Raw genomic sequence first — 23,363 nt, 5'->3', positions numbered from 1 at the left:
CCACCCGAGCCTTCCCACACAGGAATGCAAGTGGGAGTCTCTCCAGCCTTTAGAGGCAGGGAACAGAGAGGTTGAGAATGATGTTAACCCAGAAACAGCAAGGGGAGCTGGAGACTCGGACTTAGGAGAGACCGAGGGCAAAGCAGAAGCCAGGGATGCAGTCATCAAGGGCAGTGAGAGGGGCTCTGCCATTAATGAGGGAGCAGACACGGTCTCTCCAACCATCTCGCGGCCTCTGATGGCACTGTCGTCACTGGCCACTGTGGGTAGCTAGGTGGCCAGGTATTTGGGGATTGGAATGCTGAGCTGCCTTGAAACAGCAGCAGCAGAGGAAACGGAGCCCACCCCACTCAGCCTGAGGTGCTACAGGGCTGGGGATCCCCCCTTCCCGCTTCCCAGGGAGAAGGCACTCAGGCCCTTTGGATGCGCTTGGCATGGGAGGTGAGCTTTCCAGCCATTCCCCAGACGAGTTCTGCTCCTTGAAGTAGCCACAGAGCCTCCGGGGCCCTCTGCAGGGGCCGCCCCTTCAGCTGACCATTTGACTAGTGAAGTGTGCAGGAGGACTGCTGAGAAAAGTTTGCATTCTGATTTCCCTGGCATCTTTTCCCCCAGTCACGGTTATCAAAGAGCTGTGGCAAAAGCATGGCAGAAGCATGCCCGTTGCCAGTGCAAACACTGTTTTGGGCCAGCTGTTAGGAGCTGAACTGTGTCCCCTCAAATTCCTAAGTTGAAGTCTTGACCTCCAGTACCTCAGAATGTGATTGTATTTGGAGACAGGGCCTTTAAAGACACCCTTAAGGGCTTTAAATGAGGTCTTTTCAGTCTCCGGAATTATGAGGAAAGACATTTACGACATTCAAGCCACCAAGTCGGTAGTGTGTTTTCATGGAAACTCTTGCAAACTGATAACACTGACCAAGGGTCAGAAAGCTGACATGGCCAAGGGCAGGCTCTGGGCTGGTGGTCCCGAAGAGCCACCTGTGGAGAGGCAACTCCCAAGTTTTAGAAAGATGCACTGGAAAAAAACCAGGACCAGGACGACTGAGGAGAATACAGGCGGCTGCCCTTATCATCAGAGGCACACAGACATCATATTTGCCAATTATTCTTACATAAAGTTGGGGGAAAAAAGTATGTATGGATAGGGAGCACATTTCACTTAAAAGTGGGTTCTCAAGTGTGTCTGTGTATTTGTATCACTAGGAGAATTTTTTAAACCCCTGACACCCAGCACACACCCCAGACTAATGAAATAAGAATCTCCAGGCTAAGACGCAGCCATCCTTCCCAAGCGAGGCTCCCCAGGGATTCACATAAGCAGCTGTGCTTGAGAACAGCTCCTTGAAGAAACAGGAGCCTGCTTGTACTATCTCAGCAGATTTTTTTTTTCAGTTTATCACTTTGCTATTATTCTTACCCTCTGAAATGTGTGTACCACGCAACGGCTGCATTACTTGCTCTGAAATTAATCTACCACATACATAACAGATTCATTGCATGAGTTGTAGAGATGGTCAGAACTTTCTAGTTTTGGTGCAAGATGAGAAGAGAAAGGTCTACATCCAAACAAAAATAAGAATACAAAATAAATAATGCTTGCCGTGGCATTTCCTTGAGTCTAAATTTCTGACAGTAACACAAACTTGTATTTCCTGGTGATGCACATTTCACCATTTTTTGTTCCTTACACTGTCAGCTAGTGGTAGGCTTAAGCTAACTTTACAGGTAAGCGTCTAATCCCTTTCTTTGTCAGGGTGTGTCAAAACAGCTTGGAGTAAAAAAGATGACTTGAAAGCTGTAAACCTAATTAAAATAATGACACAGTTGCAGATTTTGCATTTGGACAGATTTTTAAGCCAACCACATTTTTCTTTCCTGACACAATGGTTTCCAAGGATGGCCATAAACAGAGATTAGTCTGATGTTAGATCACTCTCTTTAGAGCTGTATGCAGTTGTTATCTGAAAGAAAACTTTCAAGAGGGGGAGCTAGTTAGCTAACTGGTTACAGATTGTGACTGAAACTTTGCTGAAAGCAGATGCTTTCAGAGCGCAGGGAAAACTTAAGAAAGCAGTTAATTCCATGTCCCTTCCCTACCCCTGCCCACCCTAAAAAGCAGGCTGGCATTACCTTGGCTCTCACATGAGCTCAGCAGGGTAGCTGATGAAGGCTTGAGAAGCAAAAAGCAAACAGGATTCTTAATCATGTGCCTCACAGAAATGGAACTACGAAAACCCGAAGAATTGCCTTTTCCCTGTAAGTCAGGCGATTTAGAGCAACGAAGGGAAGAGGCACACACACAAACAAGCCCCGTGGTCACGGCCTTTGGCCCTGGACCTGTAACACCTCCCCGCAGTGACCTCATGCCTGCTGACGTGGGTGATTCGTGAGGTGGTCCCTACACGCGCCACAGGCCGACTCACCTGCAATAAGAGGCGTGGGTGGCAAAGAGCTGGGCTTACCTTCCTCTACTTCCCTTCACTCCTCCCCACCCCTCACCTCCCTCCCTCCCTCTCGTCTGCGCTTTTTTGAACTAAGATCAGACATAGCTGCTTTTGCGGTTTTTCTGTTCATTTTGCCATTTTCTCACATGTTTAGAAAGTAAATCGCCCGGCCCCCACCCACATACGGTGCAAGGAGCCCCACCACCCCAGGGCACAGTGGGGGCACCAGGCAGCCTCTGAACAAAGAGGCCCGGGAGGGAAGAGCAGCAGAAATGTGTGCCTACGCGTGAGCGTGTGTGGAACGGGCACAGGATATACTAACAACTGGCCTGTCGGCGTGGAGATCGAGATAGACGCTGATCGACACGCCTCAAATATTTCCTATGAACCACGCACTGTGAATGGTTTGTATTTACGTGTCTAAGTACATGAAGAGGGCTTCAAAGCTTACATTTTCTTATTTGACCTAGAAGAAAATAAAATAGAATATACCTCGCACTTCCCACGGACGGCCTGCCAGGCTGAGGTGGCAGGACGGGGTGTGACGGTTTAGGCTTGCATCTCAGCTTGGTAGAGTTGACAAAGCTGAGCCTTGAGTATAATAGGGCCGGATTCCACTTCCTCCCCAGACAGCGCCGGGCAAACGCCTTCTACGGCTCCATGACTCAGCCTCCTCACGTCTCAAACAAAGGGAGCATCTGTGTGTCGGAGCTACTCGTGTGGACGGAGGCACTATGCTTCAGACGGCAGCCACCGCTGTACGCGTGTAAGTGTGCGCTGGGTAAGACCAACGATTTGCCCGAATTCTTGAGCCATCAGTGCTGTTCCCTGCAATCCCCCAGGAGACCATTTCTAGGGCTGTCACACCAGGGTTTCGGTTAATACAGGAGGGCTGTCCCGGGGAAGGGGAAGCTCATGGCTACTGCAGCGCTTTGAGTCCTGAGCTACCACGTAGGATTCATTGCACAAATATTTATTGAGCTCTTTCTGTAAGTCGGAAGTTAGAAAATGGTGTGCTTGTAGGTGAGAAATGAGAAATAAGGTAGAAAAGGTAAGCTGAGCTCCAGAGTTGGGAGCCATGGCAATGGTTTGGGGAGCAGGGCTGTGTCTCTGCCCTTCATGTTTATACGTGGAATGCAGTTACCGCAGCTCTAGACACAGATATCAAAGCGCAGGTGATTGAGATAAAGCACTTATTGTGCGGGCTGCCTACTTATTGAGCCCCAGATTCTTTATCTGTAACATTGCAATGAACCACATGACCCTTCTAAGGGAGAGGTAAGAAGTAAACCAGGGCTATGAACTGCCTCCACGGCACCAGACACACCTGGGTGCTCCCTAGTTTCCTTGGCTCCCTTCTCACCTTCCACGCTTCTTACCGTTGCCCTTCTCCACTCCTTTCTGCCCTCTGTCCTCTCGTAGCCCTGCACCATCCCAAAGCAGAGACTTGGAGAAGTCGCCCTAAATGTGTTTTCCGTGACGGCTGTGAGCGTGATGCTGTCCCAGGGGAAGTGACTGGGTCATTTATGCTCAGGTAGAATGTGTGCGTGGTGGGCGGTGCTCTTGGACATTATGAGGCACCATCTTGGTTGTCCTTCCGTGAGTCTAGGGGCACCAGGGGACAGGCCTTCAGAGATTGCCTGGGCTGCAGAGAGCTGGCCCACGACCATGCCTCTTCTGGGAGGTCCACATGATGACTGGCCCACAGCAGGGGTTGGCATGGGGGTGAGTAACAAAACTGTAGCCATCTCAGCCCATCTCAGAGGTGCCTTGCGAGGCCATTGTGGCTGGCGAGCTTCCTAGGAAACACGGAGGCTGCCTCGGGTCTTCACTGAAGCTGGATTCTCCCTCTGCCTGCCCCTCTCCCTCCTTCTCCTCTGCAGACACTGATCTCAATGTCCCTTGACAAACTTCCTTCCTGCAGAGTCAGCTTGCGCAGAACCCACCCTACAACAGGGCACCACAGCCCCTCCTCCCTTCAGCCAAACTGATTCTTAAACCTGCATAGTTATAAGGAGAGACATACACGCAGAGGGTAAGAGCGAGTTTGAGGACTCGGAGTGCATTCTGTGGAGACGGGCTGCTCCGTGAAGACTTCCTCCCCGCAGCCGTCCTGGTGCATTGTGGGGCTGAGCGAGGGCTCTGAAGCTGCCCCGTGGGGAGGCAGTCACGTACAGGGGTCTGGCAGAAAGCTCAGTATGCTCTCCAGGCTTCTGTGCGACACGCGTCCCTGCTGGGGGTGAATGGTCCCAGACGGCGGATGGTTTCAGCTCCGGAGTCTTCAAGCGATGTTCAGCTTTACCTGGGGAACGATTGAGGGGCCTCAGCTGAAGTGCTGTTAGGATCATTAATTAATGGTGTTGACCAGCTTTTCACAAGGACAGAATAAAGACAGACACAATGAAGTGGGGATGAGAATCCAAAATGGATCTTTCTAAAGAGAAGAGGGTCCAAGTCCATTTTGAAGGTGGGCTCTATGAACTAACTGGGCCATCTCAGATGAGGGCCTCTGGTGAGGTTTGCCTGACTCCATCCACTACTGACCTACCACTAAGAGGAGGTCCCCAGAGAAGGGAGTTCTGTGATTAAACCTGAATTACATAACGTGATTCCTTATCTAGGAGCGACACGGCAGCTTCAGGATACAATGATTTTCACTTGCTGAGCCCAGTCTAATTTGCTCAGTGAGGGTAGGGAGAGTATTTATTGAGATCTTTCCATGGGCCGAGCAACGTGTTAGGTGAGGCAGTCCTGACAGCAATCTACAGGGGAAAGATGATCCACATTTTACAGATGAGCAGACGAGGCTGAGAGAGGTTGTGCAACTTACATAGAGGCACCCAGAGAAGAACCGGCAATGTGGTGATGTGATGGCAGACGGTGTGCCTGGGCCTGACTCTCTTAACCTTCATGATACATGGCTCTCAATGACAGCACCTTCTGCTCAGATGCTGGTGAGGACCAGGGACACAGTACGTTCCACAACCGGCGGTGCTCAGCACACAGAAAGCACCCAGGAAAAGGCAGCATTGGTGCTCATTCTGTGTGTGAGAAAATTTCACTAGAGGACACCACTTAGCCAACTTGATTAGCCTGGTTTGGGGCATGGCTTTGAGGAACAGGTGACGCTCTAGTGGCCCGAGTCCAGGCAGCTGCAAAGCAAAAAGGCAGTGTGAAACGCTTGGTCCCCAAAGTGGAACTGTGTGACGCTGCTGCACCCCAGAACTGCAGGCAGCTCCTGTAATGCTAATGACAGTGGCTCCTGTGCAAGCGTGACCCTCCTGAGGGCGGGGCAGCCGGCTGCCTCAGACTGCTAAGTCCTCACAGCTGAGCCCCCGCGGCAATGAACCTGGAGCAGAAGATGCTGCATCTTAAGGCAAAAGCCCATTCCATCAATCCACCACCTGCCAGGAATGCAGACCCAAGACACAGAACTACATCAGATGTCCCCTGCTAGCTATCCAATGAGCAGAAATGCAATGATGAAAGGAATGGTCATCGCGAGTTACAGTTACCCAGAAATATGCACTTGAAAAATGTGCTGCATGTGCCAATGTTCCTCCTATTAAGCCTCAATTTAGGTATATTGTTTAATATTTAAGCACTGATTAATTTACTTTCTTTTTCTTTTTACTTTGACTCACAATTACTCTACGGAAAGTGCAGTCGTAGAAAACGCAACATTAACTACATGGGATTGGTGTAAACATAATGAACCCACTGAAGATGGGTTTTACTATTTGCTCAATGATTGGTCTTCAGTATCTCTAAATTAGATGGAACAATGTCTGTGACTTTGGGGAGCATTTAGAGAAATAAAAGCAAGAAATGAACGCGCTATTTTTGCTTAGATTCAAACATTTGTTACTGCTTTCTTATCTTCCCTGTTATCACTAAATGCAGCCTGATCTTCAGAATTTTTTGCCCCTAAAAGGCAAAGAAGACAGAGGATTTCTAAGTGCCGTACTTGTGTTGAAGGCCTAGCACGCAGCGTTTCCCTGGGGAAATAGGGATGCAAAGCCCAGGCCCTTCCCCTCTGTAACGCTCAGGGGAGGGGCCTCAGAGGGGAACCAGGAGCAGCACAGATGCTGTCCTTGGGGCCTGCGTGCAGGAGCGCTGCCTGGCTGTAATTCAGTCCCTGTGTTACGGATAAGCAAGTTGAGGTCTGGAGAAGCCACAGTTAGCAGCTGCTGGAGAGAGAACTCCAACCGAGGCCTCCTGCTTAAAAAGCCTGTTTGTTCCACCCTGTCCCAGAGCCTATTGTCAGCTGGTTCTGAGCAGCACCCACAACGGTCTGCTTCACAGGTGGGAGCAGTGCAGGAATGCATTTGTGGTAAGAGATCTGTATTGTCTGTTGTTGTTTAAATCATTGACATCATGCTAACCACAGCCTCTCTTTTGGCTTAGGAGGGCACTTTCACTCAGGACTTCCAATTCAAACACTTTAATTTTCCACCCACACGTCATTCCAAGATTGAGACTCCCTGATTCTTCTCCACACAGGAGTGGCCAAGCTGGATTTGCATTGCTGCCCCTGAGTATCTACTCAGTAACAACCGTGCTCACTGCTATGTAAGATCTGCTTTCGGATGCCCTCAATCCATCTGGAAAATGCACAAGGGTCTGCCATCTACCAGCTCATCCTGGCCATGGACTCCTTCCTCTGCAAGCAGCTCTGAACCAAAGAGAACTAAGAAAAGCTGGGGGCAGGTTACCAATGGCCATGGCTGAGCAGCTGAGTGCTAGAGCTGGCCGCCCGTGTGGACACAGCTGTGCTACGAACAAGCTGTTCCATTTGCATCCATTACCCGAGGTCTCCCCTCTGGGCCCGTCATCCATAAGATGGTACTAACAGTCCGTGGCTTCTAAGTCTGTGGTGAGGACCAAATGAGATGTGGTGCCAAGTTCTGGCACTGCACTATGATGCCAGCAGTTACCATTGTATTGCTAAGAAACAAGTTAGTATTATCTCTCAGCACTGTGTAAAACATGTCAAAGCAGGGAACATCTGAAAAGAACAAAGAAATGATTTCAACTTGATTCTTCTTGCCACATGAGTAACTGGACAAAGTCCCTACTTTTAAGGAAGGGTGGAGTGTTTCTGAAAAGAATTGAATGCTGTTTATCTGCCTTATGAACATTACCCATTAGCCACTTGGATAGGAATCCAGGTGATTGTAAAGGTGAGTGGGTCTAACTTAATTTACAGCTCTGTCACCTTGCAGCTGGGCGACCTTAGGCATGTCACCTGGTGTCCCTGCAGTTCTGCTGACTATTTATGGGATTTGTAATGACAGCCATCTCATAAGATTGTTGTTATGAGAAAGCTGGATAAAAGTTGTGAAGTTATTCTGTAAACTGAAATATCCTTGAAACTGGATTTAACAGAATTCACAAAAAACAGATTTTAGTAGTTCAACAGAATTCAACTAATTAAAGCATATGTAGATAATAGTTGCATAGAATCTTACATTTTACTCAAGACTTTGGCTTATGATGTCCTATTTAATCTTCCTAAAAAGTCTGAAAATTAAGCGGGCCACGTAATATCCTTGTTACCAATACTGTTGTTCTTAATTACATGGTGATTATCCAGACATCTCCAGTAGCAAGTGTAAGGAAAGATTATCCAGTCTTCTCATTTTTTTTCAACTTGATGACTTATGTATACATGAAATGCATATGAGACAATGGTGATTCTTAAGAGTTTAACTGGGGAGACCCTATGTAATCTAAATCTGCTAAAGAGGGTATAAAAATGAGAAAAATGTACAGCAGCAAAGAAACCACAACCAGCATCTAGCCTTACCATTAGAAACAATATGATATATATAAAGAAAATGTCATGGATCCCATTTTGTGGCAACCGAAGAATGGATAAAAAGAAGTCAGTTGTCTAAACAGAGCAGTGAGTTTTGTCTGGGATGCCTCTTGGGGGTTCAGAGGAGCAATGCCTATTATTAGGACAGCAATAATCTGAACTGAGGCGAGACAATATTCACTACCATAGCTTGATGGAATTAATATTTCAGAAGATTTAACGTCTTTCCTTAGAGGCTGTCTTAAAGCCATGGTGTAGGTATAAGTCCTATTGTAATTGTTAAGAATCCATTCAATCTATAATCTGCATTCCTAGATAGATTTAAAAACTGTGGGAGTTTATTTCCAACTAATATTCCACTGTAAACTAACTGCCATTTCCCATTCTAAATTAGTTAAATCGGTTACTGTAGTACATCAGTTAGGTCTTCTCTACTGCCCCAACCATTCGTCAACCAATATTTGCTCTGTATCTAAAATGTCTCACACACTGTTCTAGGAATCAGGAGTGAAATGTCTTAGAAGATAAAATCAACTTTGGTTAAGTATCACAAACCACTCAGCTAGCGGCCAAATCAGAAATCCAAATGCCGTCCTCGATGGATCTCTCTGCTCCTCCCCTGCACCACGTCCAGTCCGTCAACAAGCCTCCCTGGTAGCATCCTCTAAATATCACTTGGCAGCTGCTGCTCCTTCCCATTGCCACTTCTCCAGCCCTGCAAAACCAGAGCGGATGGTCCGGAGCTCACACTCACATCTGACACCAAGTGCGTATTTAGGGGTTCCCAAGACCACTGAGTTTCACTAATGTACTAGAAGGACTCACAGAACTCACTCAAAGTGGCTGTACACATAGTCGTCACAGGTTACTTGAGCTACAGGAAACAGATGAACATCAGCCAAGGGGAGAGGTGGACAGGGCGGAGTCCAGGAGGGTTCCAGACGTGGAGGGTCAGCTGTCCTCTCCTGGTGGGGCTGTGGGCAGCAGTATTTCTGCACAGTGATATGTGGTAATATGCACAGAGCGTGGCCGCCTAGGGAAGCTTCCGAGTCTCAGTACCGAGTGCATACATTGGGCTCAATCATGCAAACCTGACTGACTGTCCACGGACCATGGTCTCCAGCAACTCTGGTTGAATGGACGCAATGGGACCCAAAGCCTCCACTCTAATGCTCTCTGGCTGTGCGCAAAGGCCGCAAGGCAAACAAAAGCATTCACTCCCGCACGAAGTTCCAGGGCTCAGAACTTAACTTCCAGGAGCCAAGGGCAGACTCTAGACTTCTCTTTGGGGAGGATTCAGTTCTTTACCAAACAGGACCTTGGTCTCCCAGTGGGAGTCCTACACTATTCTTCTAACTGGTTTTCTTGTCTCCATGCTTGTCTCTCTCCAGTCTGTCTTTCTGACACATAGGTATTCTAAAAAGCAAATGCTATTACCTGTTAAAGTTTGTTGAGGGAATCCTCATTACCCTTAGAATGAAATTCAAACTGTAATGTGGCTCAAAGGCTAGAAAGGAGAGATGAAGTCAGCACAGGGTACTCGATCAAGATGGAGGAACTAGAAACCACTTTATATTATACTTTAAAAAATACAAACAGTACTATCTAGAACATTCTAGAAGACAATCTTGACCTGGGGGGAGGGGGAAGCTAAGGGCAAGTTAAAAATGGTCAAAAAAGATGAGTTTATTTAGGAATAGCAGGGAAATTGCAATTTTGTAAATTCAAACCATAGCAAGCTCCAGGCAAGTCTGGAGGCCTTGGCACAGCCTGTATTTATAGTCAGGGAAGGTAAAAAAGGGCAGAGTTCAGTTAGAGTGCTAAAGTGAAAAACAGAGACCAGCTTTGAAAAATTCCGCAAGCAGACAAAACCAGGGTACTCACACGAATGAAGCTCAGTTCAGCTTCCTTGGTGAGACCAACGAACCTGGCTCATGTCTTGTTTATGTCTCTGGAAACCATAAGCAAAACCTCCCAAGGCTGATATGAGGCAACGTCAGACCAATTCCCTATCATTCAAGAAAATTCCAACCTTATCAGTTTTCTATACATCAGGCATGTACAGGAAATCAGTCTCTCAATTCCTTAGTTTTGATTTCCTGAGGGGACATGCATGTGATGTTCCATTTTATGTCCTGCCATTCCATTTTAGATTGAAGTTCTTTCACAGCAGAGACTACCTCCACAAAATACTCCGGTCAGGAAATCCGGCGGGTAGGAAGGTTGGGGTCAAATGAGAAAGAGATGGATCAATGGTGACTAGATACGGGCTTTGTGGAGGACGTGTTCTTTTCTGCCAGAACTGAGTTGGACTATGGGAAGCCACTCACCACTATATCGAATGCACCGTCAGGGAAAAGGCAGGATGGCACTGCACAGCCAAGGAAGGCTTTGGAATCCAAGCGTCCTTACAGCGACCGCTGTGCCATACGTAAACTGTATCACCTTGGACAGCTTGTCGGGCTTTTATGCTTTAATGATCCCTTAATGATCCTTTAATGCAGATCCTTTAATGCTTGTAGAAATGCTTATCTTAGGGATTTGCTGTTGTAAATATATAACGAATTATTGCACTTTTTAAATGCCACATTATGTTTTAAACAGTCCCAAGTCTTGTGGAAATAACAGCAGACAAGACAGAGCCCATCCTTGCTCTCCCAGAGCTTGAGAATCCCTTGTCAAAGTACCCAGCAGAAAGTGGGCATCAAAAAATCAGCCTATTTCTCTTTCTATCTATTTTATCTATTTATTTCTTTCTCAGAGATGCTCCGAAGGAAGACTCACCTTCAGTCTATGGAGACTCCCGTTCTTGACAAGGGGTAATGGGAGTGACAACCTTTCCTGAGGACCCTAAAGGACACGGTCTCTCCAGACACTTGGTTATGAGGAAGTTGCAATCCCCTAGCGACCTTTCAAATCATGGGGGCTCTGGCACACATTTGGATCGTGTAAAGCACCAACAGGGGAAGGAGAAATGGTGTCCTTGGGACATGGTGGCTGCCTTAGGGCCTGGAGTCTCTGTTGTCACGCAGGTCACCTAGCTGAATCCACGTAGAGGTGCAGTGACCGGAGCCGGTGGGGACCTGATAGCAGGAAGTGCACACACAGCAGTGGCTAGCCTTGGGCTGGGGTATGTGAGTGATTTTCTTTTCTGCTTTTCTGCGTTTAACTTTTTTCCCTCAAGAACAAGTAAACCTTGTTCTACTGTTGGCGAAGGTAGAATAGACTTCTTTGTTACAAGTAACTAGAAGTGGTAATATTGATACAATAAGAACAACATGGTTTTAAGGAGGCAAGTCAGTAGATGTGTTAGATGTTACTTATTTTTTAACAGTGGTATTTGGCTGTGTTTGGGGCTGTGTATTTGATAAGAAATCTCAAAGATGACCTTGGCCGGCCCAGACTCGGTGGCTGTAACAGGGAGGAGCAGGCACATAAAGGCAGAGCTCCACGGGGGAGAGCGAGCGGGGTGCCGCGTGTAAGGCGAGTGGGCTTCAGAGCCACAAGCCTGGGATTCTGCCAGCTCTGGGAGCGCGTGGCATTCCTAGACCTCGCTGCCTGTCTCCATCCTTAAAATGGGGACAGTGATAGCTACCTTTCCACTTGTCATGAGGATGAAATACAGTGCTGCCTGTCCATGTACGCCTTCTGCCTGACACAGAACAGGTATTTGATAAATGTCGAGGCATTTTTCAAAACTGAGGAGCAATCCAGACACTCGCTCTGCAGGAAGCAGGTGCAGCTGGGCATGCCACAAGGCCCCAGGGAGCCTCCCTTCCCTCGGACCCTGCAGGGGCGAATGGACAACGGGGGCAAAGCCCCACAGTAGGAGCGGCTGGGCCGAGCCGGGGAATCACGTTCACGCGCTCGGTTTACACCCACTTGGGACAGAAGAAACACAGCCTCCCTTTCACTCAGGAGGGGTCTGAGGAGCCCAGGAGGAACCTGTCTGGACTCTCTGCAATGCTGGAGGAAACTGTCTGGACTCTCTGCAATGCTGGGCAGTGACTGAGCTGTGCACCTTTGAGACTGGGCGTCAGCCTCACCTCCAGGCGGAAGGAAACAGACTTCGGTCAGACTCGTCTGTCACTCTCATCGCAGATCTCCAGCATGACTTGGAAGTAACCCCAGCCCCCTCAATCCCCTTGCACTTGGGACCTGAATCCCAGTCTCTGCGTGCTGGCTCTTAACCCTCGCGGCTCCTATTGGCCTCCATCACTGGAGACAGGCTGAGGTTTCCCCAAGGGCTTGTCTGCTTTCCCTTCACCTGCTGGCTTCGTTGTCTCTATTTTGTGATGTAAGGAGAAAATTATTAATGGCTTCTGAAATTATGCTTCTTCCTGAGATGTACATGGTGTTTGATAAAAAGAATCAAGATCTGATGGTAAATGTTTTAAATCAGCCATAGATATCTATTTCTCGGTACTTTGGCTATTTTACTTCCATCACTATTTTCTGTGTATGAAGCCCCAGCTCTGTTAATGATTAAAAGCATTTACTGGAGGGGAAATTTCTGTCTCAATTCCACAGACTTTTGTAAGTGTCTTCTATGTGCCAAACATGTAGTCATCAGTTGAACTGATTCTCCCTCCTTTAATAAGTTACAAGGTTATGAAGGAAGTTAACCTATTAACTCTGACACAATGTAAAAGTGTTGCTATAGAGTGTGTGCCTGGTACCACTGTAGAACATAAGAGGGAGGGGTTGGTTCTATGTGCGTAAGTCAAGGAAGTAGAACACGGAGGGAGGATTCTGAGTTAAGCTTTCAATGACGAGCAGAAATTGACCCTTTGCAAATGCAACCATACGGGTCTGTGACTAAACAGTTTGCCCATGAGCTACCAGTAAGTAGTTCAACTGGACCTGGGCACAGAATCTGAGACAAGGCCCAGGGAGGAACGAGGCTAAGCAGGTGCCAGGTGCCAGCCCTTGGAAGACCTTGCACTTGAGCTGACAAGATGTCGGTCCCATCTTGCAGGTGAAGACAAGACAGAGGAAGTAGCAGGGCCAGGTTAGGATCACACTGCTGGCTGATGATGAAACAAAAAGTAAACATATCATATGAGCACCAAAAGTGTCTTAAATTCAAACTCATCTTTTTCACTAACATCCACTAGCCATTTCGGTATCTCCAAGTTAAAACAAAAGGTGCAGAAAAAACACTCAAAGATGGAACTCATTGTTTCAGGGACCATACTTTCCAAACCTTAGGGCATCTGATAAGGACCCAAGGCCAGGTTTCCCATGAACTTTCGCTGGCATCAACCCCATCACTCGCTATACTACCAGCCATGAGGAAAAGAGCTTTGCTCCCTCTTGTGAACCTACCACTTCCTGTTGGCATCCCAGATGTCATGAGTAATGACCTCCCACCTGCATCTGGGATGCCGCCAGCCCTCACAGACAGCAGCCCATTCCCTGGCTCCCTGCGCTATTTCCCACAGCCTGGGTGGTGTCATTGATACTCTGATTTGGTTCCCAGGTCGCAGAGCAGAGGAATGCAGCCTGCGGCGGGTGACAGCAGACCCACAACCGGATTCCTACGGGGATAGGCACCAGCCTGGAATTCTTGGTCCTTGATATCCCATGGCACCGGCCTGCACATGTTCACAGCACATTAAGTCTCTGAGGCTTAATGATTGTCAGAACAATCGCAGTTCTGAGCCTGGGGCTGCCTGTCTCACAGCTCTGCCCCCATCCAGGGGGCTGATGACCTTCACATGCTGGCAATTATGTCCAGTGTCTAATTAACTTCTAACCTAAATGTAATAAATGTACATTTTTAAACCAGTTGTGAACTCTGGGAAGCATCACAGAATGATAATGTCACCCACTTACATTCTCCCTCCTTGTCACCTCCCTGATTCCGGAACTGAGACAAATGGAGAGCAGTTTGAATGGAGAGGGCATTTCTCTTTGTTTGGATCTGGGAAGAGCACAAGTTTCAAAAATCCCTCTGATTTTTGTATAATTTATTTTCCTCTTTGTCTTTCTGTCTCTTTGGAGAAAACATGACTTACTTAAAGGAGGGTATCAGAACTGGGTAACCTCAACTCTTTTATCAGGCACTAACCCAACGGCAGTGGTAAAAAGTTCGAAACGATCTCACAGTGGTAAAGAAACACCGCAGCTTCCAACAAGAGCCTGAGAACACCAGGCCCTGCCCTGCTATGCGGGCTGAGTGGTGCAGTTGGGGGACAAGACGGCATTTCTGGCTGCAGCACTGGGCCCCTTCGGGAGCTAAAGAGGACTGAGCACCCACCATGCATGGAACACTTTGCAGGGGACTTTGAACGCGTTGTGTAGTTTCATTGTCACAAAAACTACAGTGCAGGCATGACTATCCCTCCTTTAAAGAACAGGGGGCAGAGGCTCAGGAAGTTAAGAGACTTGCCCAAGATGACACTTGGGTGAGCTAGGATTTGGACTTACATCCGTCTTGTCTCTAAAGTCATAATTTTCTCCTTACCTGTTTTTTCCTGTAGCCTCAGAGATAGCAATCCACATTTCCAAGCAGACATTTAGTTCTGAGGACTTGGGCGAGTCAGTCACACAAATGGAGTCAGTTAGACAACGATGAAAACAAAAATAAACAACCAAGAAAGAACAAGCTAGTTTAATACCTAAACTCCCCAAACATCTATGCTTTCCTTACCTAGCAGGGATGTTGGGAGATATGCAATATTGGTTTTAGTTCACTGAAACGCCCAACTGGGATAAGAAGGAGAGCATGGAAACACCCACTGGCTCCTGTAGTCATTTCTGATCACTACCATCAACCAGCACGATGCTCGCTTTTACTTGGCAGGCCCTTCGTCTGTGCTGAAGAAATTGTCTTCCACTCAAGAGGGACAGCAGATAGCTATGAATGACGGGACGGTCTCCCACAGTCTGCCATTCTGGTCACAAATACTAATTTCACTCCCCTGCTTGCAAATACACTCATTCCTTCCCCAAAGAGAACAGCTCCTCTTGCTCTGGAATCTATATACTGAGAAAAACAAAAGCAAAATGAAAGAAAAATAAACCTTCCTTTCCTACCACCAATGCAACAATGATGGAAGAGGGGCTGCCTAATTTTAGAGAGCACCCTGAAACCCACTGCCAGACGTGGCTTCCTTAACACCCTGCTCTGTTCCACGGTCCTTGAACAAATTGTTCCTTGGTTCCAACCCCCTGGCCATATTTAAAGAGATCAGTAGACAATACCTCTCTTTAGACTCAGGAGAAGTCTTACTATGCTTCCTCCCTGCATAACCCTAGAGGCCCAAGTCCAACTGAAGTCTTTGGAATCACTCTGTTTTAATTCAGACTCATGATTCTTTTGGCAATAAAACTCTCTCAAAAATGATGTCAGTCTCCTATCGACTGTATTCAATAGCCACACCCCAAATTATTCTTTACAAATGCATTTCCCTCCATCTGGACTTCATTGCTTTTACCTAGAGTCTAGCAGATTTTCATGGAAGAAACAAGGCAATTCTCTCTTTCCCTGAACTGCTTTATCCAACTGGAAGAAATGCAATAAAATTTTACATAGTTTAACAAAGAGTGCAAAGAACCCCTGAATTTGGTCTTGTCACTCACTCACAGGGCTGAGTTTTAATCAATTTAAGAGGCTGGAAGTTGGAAGACTAAGAATCAGTTGCATCTTCTACCCCTTCAAGTTGTTGATTTATGGACTTTCCATTCCTTTGTATTCCTGCTTGTAAACTGGACAATTCTTACCTGATCTCATCGCTTTCTCATAGTTCTTCATTAAATGCAACCATTATGGACAAAAACTCATGCTACCAAGTCTGAATTCCCATGTATTTGACTAAAGCTATGACCTTATTGGAAAAACTTATTTGCATTCCAAGTCACGATGGATGGCAGTTTTAGTAAGTCTTTCACTACAACCGAACACAGATCACCATCCTTACAAACCTTGCTAAGAGTTCCTTTTCTTCCCTGCCCGGCTCAGAAGCAAGTGCACCTACCCTGCCCATCACAGCTAGCCAGGGTCCGGGACTGACGGGAGTTCCAACTTTGGCACATGCTCTCAAGATCTCAGGGTGTAAAAGACAGGTGATTATGGTGAATAGAGAGCCGGCTCTTAAAGCTTCTACTTGAAACTGACAGGAATCTCTGCCATTCCATCTCATTGGTCCAAGCTAGTCACATGACCAAGTAATGCGCTATCTATTGGGTGAAGAAGGATATGATGCTCTCCTAGGGGGATGTGGTAGGGGTTTTAGAACACAGACTGGGTAAAGAAAACTAGCAGAAAGAGTTAGGGAAGACATATGGAGACATAATTTGGCGTTAGCATTTTGAGTTAAGGAGTCACCACGTGCTACAGACCCAAGACAAGAAACACGGCCCCTTCTCAAAGGCCACTGGGAATGAGAATGACAGAGGGACTCTGGGCACGGGCCAGACAATGATGAAATGTTACAAGTGCGTTAATAGAAACATACAAAACTACTCTTGGTAGGGGGTGAAAGAGTTCAGGATTATTGAAGGTTTCTTGGGCAAATTGGCCAAAAGATAATGATTACAATTTTTCAGATGAAAATTTATCTGGGAGCTTTTGGAGTAGGGATTGGCACTCTTTCACAGCGGTAAGGAGCCCCAGTGGCAAAGCCAGCCGCCCCAGGGCATGAAAGGAGCGCCAGCAAAGTGCTGACCCAAGAGGCTTGGCAGTGGGTGTGGGGACTGAGCCGAGCCTTGTGTCCGTGCAGTAAGGATCACTAGTCGCTGGGGCTGCTTTCCTCATCACGACTGTTTACCATGATTTTTCATCCACACCGGCAGATAAAACAATGAGTAGATTCACCTTAAATTCATACCCTCAAACTTCGATTGATACATCTGGCAAGAAAATTATGTTTTCCTAGTATTATATTTCTATATCTTCTTGTTACTGAAACCATCTTCCTACAAGTGCCCTCGTGTTCATTGAAGACAGAAACCATCAGCTCATAAACCCTTATATTCCTGCCACCAAACCAGTGGCCTGTCTACACGTACACCAACTTGTTTTTTCTGCCCAACAATTAAAAAGGAAGTCACGTTCATCACCTCATCAAAGGCTGATTTTACCAGTCCTTGCATTCCACCCTCAATAACCTCCCCAAGGACTTCAGCCTTCAGTCGTTCTTTCATCCTTCCTGTTCTCTCCCACCTCGTTAATCTTTCTAATGTCTCATTCTAATCAAAGGGCAGGTAGTGTCCTAGAATTTCTCATCTTAAGAAAAAAAATCATCCTTTAACCTGACAGCACTCCTTAGCCAATGGATTATTTGTCTACCTCTTTTATATGTTTCCTGAGAATCTCTGATAACAGTCCCCATTTCCTTTACTCATCAACTTTCAACCCAATATTGGGGCTTCCTGTCCAGTCAGTCCTTTAAATCTGCTGTTGTCAGTTACCAGGAAACTCTGTGCCTTTCTGGCCATTGTTTTACATCCCCTTCCATTCTGCCAAATCTTTAGGACTGGGGCTTCTCCAGTCTCAGAACCATTTATTTTCTTTCTTTATACTGTCCTTTTAGATGACTACATCAACTCATATTTTTTCTTAATTGGTATAAATATAGGTTCACCAATTATGTGTCCAAAGTATATTCTGAGTCTGTTCGCTGTTCTCTACCCCAATCTCTACACTTTTAATTCAGGTCACCATGCGCCCTCACTAGGATCAGGGCAGCAGCCTCCCACAGAGGTCCTCTTACTCTCCTCTAACTTGTTCTCTAGGTCACAGGGCAGTCACGCTCTTAAATTACAACTAAGATCATGTTACTATTCCGTTTGATCCTTTCAGTGCTTCCTTACTTTTCTTACAATGATCTTCTCCCCACTGTCCATCTGACCATGGTCTCTAGTGCTGGCGTGACCTGGCTCCTGCCTTTCTCACTAACCTCATCTCTTGTCACTCTCCTGTCTGGTGACAACTGTCCAGCTATCCTAGTTTTCTTTCTGGCCCTCAAACCTATTGAGTTGTTCTTTTTAATTCCCATCCTCTGGGCCTTTATGAATGTTATTACCTATGCCTTTTGTGATTTCTATCTACCTTCCATTTAAAACTTCTACTTTTCAAGTTTGGCTCTCAGCTTAAATACTATTCCCTTGAAAAGGATTTTCGTAGCCACCTCATCTAAAATATACTCCTGTCCATTATTTTTTAAAACTTAGCTACATTTTTTATTCAATGTACTTAATGCAAAACTCACCAGTGCCTTTATTAAATTCACTGTTCTTTACTCATGTTGTAGAGGCACTGTTTTGGTTTCTTAGTTTCTTCATTAAAGACATATATACCCTGAAAGGGCAGAAGCCACATGTCTTTTTCACCATTTTATCCTCAATGATGAGGACATGGCCTGGAACACTATAAACATTTACTACATAAATGAAATCTAGGAGTATAGCCTAAGGTCAAGGGTCATTCCAACTTCTCCATATATGCCCATAAAATTAAACTGTTAGTGCAGTTTTAAGACTTTGAAATGTATTGAATTAGGAGCTACAAAAAAGATGGTCATTTCTTTTCTATTCCTTCTGGTTTTAGAGGTTACTGCAAGACTGAAATGAATTGCATACTGACAAAGCAGATGCTTCAAATCAATAGAAATTTCTACCAATTCTTCATGTTACTCAACAAATTAAAGATTTCTATTTAGCATGGCAGATGATGTTTCTCCCATCTCATTAAAATATATTAAATAAAAATAAAGTGGAATCTACCAGCACAACATATTAAAGATAAAAATGGACAATAGACCAAAAGAAGAGACAGTATTTCACTTAATTATACTTTCTACGGAGTGTCGGTACAGAGAAATATACTCTCAGACTACTTAACTTTTTATTCTTCATCTTAGATCAAGTCAGATGTCTCCAAAACTGGTTGGAAAGATGAGTGGATGCTCTTATATTGCCTGCTCTTTCTGAGAGGTCCCAGGACTTCTGCTGACTGTATAATGAGCCAAGACACAATCAGGAAAATGAAAACAAAACAAAAGAATACAAAACAAAATCCAAATATTGCTAAGCACAGACCCAAATCCTCTTACTCAGGAGATGTCCTAGCTAAGTAACCTGGAGTCACATGCTTGCTCAGAACACACAAAAAATATTCAAAGTATTTCATTCTCCCTCACCTCCATTCCAGTTCACAGATTCCCAGCCAACCAAATCCTAAAAGCAAAAGGGCACACGTGGATCAGCCTTATGGCTCAGGATATTGGCCCTCTAAGAAAAACTTTTTTTTTAGTTTAAGAAACTAGGCAGTGAAGAGCGAGCAGGAACAGCTCATGAAGCTTATATTGACTTTCCTATAAAACTGAACCCCAAAAGGAATTGCAAACTGCTTTTAACCCTGTACCATGGTCAGAGAAAATTCCTACTGGAAGATTCAAATGCAAGCTAGCAAAACAACCCTAGCTGACTACCTCGTACCTAACATGAATTAAGGAAGTGCTGTGCATGCTGATCTGAATTTAGGATCAGAGAAGACAGGCAGGAGCTAACCTCCAAGCCCGTTAGCCCAAGGATAACTGCAAGCCTGGAAGAGTGGCTCACCCAAGGACGAGAACACATCATATAGTCTGTACGACACATTCCCCACTTCAGGGCGCTTTGTTTTCCAGCAGTAGATAACGAAAACAGAAAAGTGGTCTGGAAATAGGTCACTGCTGCATCCTAGAGCTAAAACATGGAGTGTTGGCTTTGTCACGAGGTAGGGGCGGGGAGGGAAGGACAGCGAGGAGACTGTTAGTGGAGGCCGGAGGTGCAGTGATGAAACTGACACAAAAGGCTTCAAAGATGATGACCCATGTTTTACAGTAATGACACAAGTGACAAAGCTACTGTTTGCTTTAGCCTGGAAAACCAAATCAACCCATGCATGCAGATAAAAGTTCTAGGCAGAGTATCGGAAGTGCCAACTGGCTTCTGTTCGTTGCATATGACAAGACATGAGGAACTGGAGAGAGAGCTACTTAGCGTGCAGGCAGGGTTTCCGACCCAGACTTACTGGGCTGGAAAATAAAACTGTTTCAAATTTCCAGCTTCCCAGTTGGCACAAGATGCTCAAAATAAGAAATGGCCTCAGGGTAAAGAGTAAGTCAAGGATGTGGAAATAAGACCCTTTGTGAAGACCCCAGAAAGACCCTGTCCTAGTAAATTCTCCCAAGTAGGAAAAAGGACTTCTAAGCATCTTGAAAGCGGTTGTTTCTGCAGCTGTACATTTGGCCCAAAGTAGAGAGTTTACTCAAAAAGAATCATAGGCATGGCTTTTGGGACATGGAGTGAATCACAAGCAGATTCACAGAAAGTCCAGAAAAAATGTAAAGGTGTTGGTTGTACAGTTGGAACACAAGGGGCAGAATCATTCAAAGGAAAGATATTTCTGGGGTTCTCAACTTTCCACAGGCCAGAAGGAGGCTGAGAAACTGCTCAGGTGGAAACATGGGCTATTTCTTTTTTTCTTTTTTTTCTTTTTATTTTATTGTTATTTTTATTTATTTATTTTTTTTTTGAGAGGGCGTCTCTCATATTTATTGATCAAATGGTTGTTAACAACAATAAAATTCTGTACAGGGGACTCAATGCACAATCATTAATCCACCCCAAGCCTAATTCTCAACAGTCTCCAATCTTCTGAAGCATAACGAACAAGTTCTCACATGGCGAACAAGTTCTCACATGGTGAACAAGTTCTTACATGGTGAACAGTGCAAGGGCAGTCATCACAGAAACTTTTGGTTTTGATCACGCATCATGAACTATAAACAATCAAGTCAGATATGATTATTCATTTGATTTTTATACTTGATTTATACGTGAATCCCACATTTCTCCCTTATTTTTTTTTTTTAAATAAGATGCTGAAGTGGTAGGTAGATGCAAGATAAAGGTAGAAAACATAGTTTAGTGCTGTAAGAGGGCAAATGTAGATGATCAGATGATCAGGTGTGTGCCTATGGACTAAGTATTAATCCAGGCTAGACAAGGGCAGCAAGACATCCACGGATGCAGAAGATTTCTCTCAAAACAGGGGGGGGTGAGGTTCTGAGCCTCACCTCTGTTGATCCCCAAATTCTCACCTGATGGCCCCCCTGTGACTGTGCCTGTCTTAGGTTGTTCCTCCCTTGAGGAATCTTACCCGTCTCTGGCTAACCAGTCATCTTCCGGGGCCATACAGGGAAATGTAAAGTTGGTAAGTGAGAGAGAAGCCATATTCTTTGAAAAGGTTAGCTTTTTACTTCTTTGCAGATTTATGCCCTGTGGCTTCTATGCCCAGCATTTGTCTTGAGGTATCTTTACCACTTGGAAGAATTATGATACTCGATAATTTTCGATATGAGGCACGAATTCTACTAAAGGGCTGTAATTAGGAAGGAAGAAGAAAAGCTATAGAAGTAGCAGACGGAAGAAAACATGGGAAGATTGATTATTTCTTTGATATAACTTTTTGTAGAGTAATATAACCATGTATAGGTTTTAACAACATGGGCTATTTCTTTTGGAAAAGAAAAAATGTTTCAGAGGGAAGCATCCCATAGGGTGGGACCAAAACCCATGGAAATCCATGAATTAGAGACCTACTTCTGAGGAGCAGAACCAGACCTAATCAAGGAAGATTCCTTGCTACCAGGCAGGGGCCCGGATGGGCTCAGATGGATTCCAGGATTGCTATGGATCAGTGGCCTCCACATGCCTACCCTGCCTATTCCAAGTGGCAGCAGCAGTTATCTTGACCCCATTTCAATACTGTGTGTAGGTGTGTGGGAGGCAGATCACACGTGTTTTTGATGTACAAATCTGTGGCTCAAAGAAAGAAGCAGCTGCAGGGCCTACCCCACATCTGGGCCTGATGTGGATCCTGAGACCATGGACCTCATACCCACTGTTGGGATGATGAGTTTGGGGTGGGGGTCTCATAAGCACATGAGTTTTGCAGACGGCAAGTTGTGAACTGTTGGGGCCAGGGGGTGGACCACCGTAGGTTGTTGCATCAATGGTTCCCAGTAAATGAAACCTCTCAGTACCCACATCCTTGTATAATCAGCTCTCAAACACTCTGGGCTTGGCCACAGAACTTGTTCTGGCCAATGCGCATCAGCAAATAAGTTGTGAGCAAATGCTTAATAAGCTGTAACTGTGTTGGGATCTTTCTGGAATACTGTTGCCCCTATATCCATACTGAGGAAGCCCAGTCTAGACCAGCCCTCTTAAGGATGGGCACAGTAAGAGAAAGCCCCGGCTGACCCCAGTCCCAGATGGATGCTGTCATAGGCGAGAGAGATCCATCAAGAGAACCACTGGCCAACACAGAGAATCATGACAAATGATAAAGTGTTGTTTTAAGCATTAAGATCTGGGACAGTTTCCTACTCAGCAAGAGTTAACTGCAACAGGACTTTTCATCACAATAGAAGAAGCTACAAGAAAATGAGCAACATCTTCAAAATTATTGTCGGAAAAATTATTTTTCACCTGGTGTCTTATTTGTGTTTAAACTATCAACTAAGCAATAGTGTAGAATAATGCCTTCAGATAAACAAGCTCTCAAAATTTTACTTCCTCTGTACTCTTTGTTGAAAGATGAGCTCCAGGAGATGAGGAATTAAGCCATCAAAGAGGAAGAGATGGGTTTTAAGAAAGAAATATTTAACCCAAAAGAAATAAAAACTGAACAGGCAAATTCCCAGGATGATTATAAAGGGAATTCCCATGGGAACAGCTGTACACAGGCCGAGCTCATTAGGAGAGGAAAACAGAAGACTGGTAACGGATGTCTCCCAGGAAAAAAAAATTCAATATGGTAAGAGGAGATTTACCCTTCGGGTAGGGAGACGTACGATGCATTAATTATGACTACTTAGAAATCAAAATGGATAAAGAGATAAAATATTAAAAGAAAACAAAACAAAATGTACAAGAAGGAAAACAATCATTATAATGCCACAATTTGGCGAAGAGTCTTTGCATTTGTCTATGTGCATGAGCACAGATGCACAAACGTCTGTCTACATTGAGCGTGGGGATTGCCAGTGAGCTGGTTTCTTATCTTACACATGAAGAGGTAAATAAATAATATTTAAAAT

This window comes from Manis javanica, chromosome 1 (genome assembly GCF_040802235.1).
Source record: "Manis javanica isolate MJ-LG chromosome 1, MJ_LKY, whole genome shotgun sequence".
Classification (NCBI taxonomy): Eukaryota; Metazoa; Chordata; class Mammalia; order Pholidota; family Manidae; genus Manis; species Manis javanica.
The sequence above is the reverse complement of the archived record's forward strand: the minus strand, read 5'-3'. Positions refer to the sequence as shown.